The sequence below is a fragment of the Perognathus longimembris genome, chromosome 9 (genome assembly GCF_023159225.1).
Source record: "Perognathus longimembris pacificus isolate PPM17 chromosome 9, ASM2315922v1, whole genome shotgun sequence".
Lineage (NCBI taxonomy): Eukaryota > Metazoa > Chordata > Mammalia > Rodentia > Heteromyidae > Perognathus > Perognathus longimembris.
Window position 1 is genome coordinate 28,973,671 of NC_063169.1, and position 2,918 is coordinate 28,976,588.

General features: G+C 39.6%; 1 non-coding gene across 1 annotated transcript; it reads left to right on the forward strand.

Moving 5' to 3' along the window:
- Positions 1–603: 603 nt before the first annotated feature.
- Positions 604–732, forward strand: LOC125357800. The gene has a single exon (XR_007212205.1). It is a non-coding gene; the product is annotated as a small nucleolar RNA SNORA33 (small nucleolar RNA).
- Positions 733–2,918: the final 2,186 nt, after the last annotated feature.

Genomic DNA, 2,918 nt, shown 5'->3' on the forward strand with positions numbered 1-2,918 from the left:
TGGCCCACGACAAAACTACCCCAAAGATGTTTTATATTACTCTAGAGCACCCACGGGTGGGCTGCAAGGGTCCGTAAATCTCTTCAATGCACAAGTAAACTTAATTTGTTCTAGAATATGAGACAGAAGCTTTTCATTCAATTCCAAAGAATTCTGGCATAAAAAAAAATGTTCCAAGGAACACAACTGGTTTCAAGGAGGTCTATCCAGAGGATATGTTGTCTCAGATATTTGTAAAGGAATGGTCAGGATTTTTTAAAATTATCTTTGGATAGTTGTACACAGGGCTTTCAATTCAGCATCTGTTTATGACTATGCTGGATGTTATTCTGTGTCATCCATTCCATCATTTCCCCTAGATGGTTATGATGTGAGGTGGCAGATGGCATGTGAACGGGAGAGGTATAGAGGACACAGGTGAGTAGAGCCCAAGTAGGAAGAATTCACTTTGGGAGGAATGATGTGTGCATAGATGGTAGGAGAACATGTGCTATGAGAGAATGAGCTATCCCTAGAGGATGCTGGATCCTCATTTTAACCATGTGAAACCATTTAAACTTTGCTTTTTGTTCAGAGGATGCTTTAAAGAAATATATACAAATCCAGCCAGTGTGAGTCTGCTTAGCTAAACATGTACATGCAGAGATTCAGATAAAGCTGGCAATAATAGTGTCATGATATGAGCCAGAAGGACAATCAAAGTCACTAAGGTCTTTGAAAATGGCTACAAACAAATGTTTGTAAGATCTCAATAATATAATGGTGCTAAGAATTGAAGTGAAACCTCAAAACATTAAAAAAAAAAAAGAAGTAGTAGTATATACAGTATAGTGACATGATCAGATTTGAACCTCAGTGAAATGTCTCCAGCTTCAAAGCAGAAAATGGATTCAAAGAGAAACTCCCTCTATACAACTAGTTAAGTATGATTAAAAGAAAAAGGGAAATAGAATGGCTTCAAATCCAACAAAACTGATAGCAGCAAGGCCAATTTGTCTCCAAATAGCATTGCAAATGGCTGGGGGACCACAGGATAAGTATAAACTTTCCTTCCTCTTTATCTCTGATGATAATTTATCTTCCAAAGGTGATAGTAAAAATGTCTTGAGTAGAGCTGTTTCTAACGTGCTAGGCCTGGGCACAGAGTTACATACATTATTATCAATTCTCAACACAACCGTGCAAAACAGTATTATCCCCAGTTAACTGATGAGAAAATTAAAGCCAGAGAATTTTTAATCCACTCAGGTTACATCTCTTCAAATGAGTGATAAAGCCATGATTTAAATAGATCCTACATGATTTCAAAGCCTGTACCTATTTGAATCTACCATACTGCCCCTCTAGGACAAATCTTCAATGTTGACTGCCTGCCATTAGAATATACAATGAACAAAGGCAGTTTTAGTCTGCTTTGGCCTGGTTAGTGCTGGTGCACAGTAGGCTCTTGATAATATGAGGGAAGTAAATGAGCATTTTCTGTTCTCCCCAGTGAGCTGACTTCTGCATGAAGAGCATGGTAATGCTCAAGTAATCGTTGTTCCTGAATTTGATTATTTTTCTAGCTATTGTTATATTTCCTAAAAATATACTCATTACTCTACTTCCCACACAGTGGACCTCCTCTATGAGGAGCTCTTCTATGAGGCTGCAGACATTGTGACGTCCCATGAAGCAGGCTATAATTGTTACTTTTATCTGCATTTTACTTGTGTACCTCTGGGTTCAATAATGTTGGTTGCTCTGCCAAAAGCTAGAAAGAATATTTCAGACCAGGTCTACCCATAAACTCCAACTACAGTTTCTAATGCCCGAAAGCCAAGAAAGTCTTTCTGGCTCCTGGTTAAGAACATTCTGTCTTACGTGAGCCAATCTCCAAATGCTCAGAGCAAATATATTCATGGCCTTTTGAACTGTCCCAGGTGGCAACCTGGACATTATTTGGCAATGCTTCCATGGGCAACATATGACTTTTATCCCAACTAGCTGGTGACTGGGAAAAATTTAGTTTAAAAGAAAGCGAAGGGAGGATCACAGTTCAAGGCCAGCCCAGACAAAAGTCAGTGAAACTGTCTCAAAACAAACAAGAAATGGTGAGGCGCTCCTGTAACCCAGCTCCAAAGGAGGTACAGATGGGAGGGTAGTAACTGCAAGACAATCTAGGCAAAAGTTTGAGACACTCTGAAAAATAAACAAAAAAGAGCAAAATGATTGAGGCAGTGGCTCAAGTGGTAGAGCATTTGCCTAGTTAATATGAGATATTGAGTCCAACCCACTACTGCCTCACAAAGTGCACCTCTGCAAAGCATCTCTGCAGGAGAAGAGTCCACAGTTCCTCTGCTGAGTGTCCAGGGAAAGTTATGCCTTCACTTATTTGACATTCATTTTAGATCTCACCCCAATAGCATGTGCTTTCAGAGCCTTAAGAAAGCCAGTAAATATTGTAATTCTAAGCCAAGTATATGTGCTTATCCTCAGGAGTAATAAATAGCAGTTCAGTTTATATCTCTAAAGAAAAAATTGGAAGCACCACTCAAAATAAGAGAGATATTGCACCAGCTCTGTGCCTAGCATTAATTCATGTTGCAGCAACAGTGCATAAGCTGGGCAGGCCAAACCTGGAGGCAGAGTAATACCTTGTGGGAACCATACAGTCTGTGTAAGCCAGTCTCCCAGCTATTCCAGACCGTGGCCTTCTACTTCTAAACTCTCTTTCTCTCTCACTCTCTCTCTTCTTCTTCTTTTTCTTCTTCTTCTTCTCTGCCTCACTCCATCCTTCCCTTCTTTCCTCCTCCTTCCTCCTCCTCCAACTGTGCTACTAATTATGCAATTTTTGACTCCTCGGTCCTTCAAATAAACAAAATAGGACTTCATTTTGTCAATAACAAGTGTCTAATGATTCAAAATAATTTAGAGTT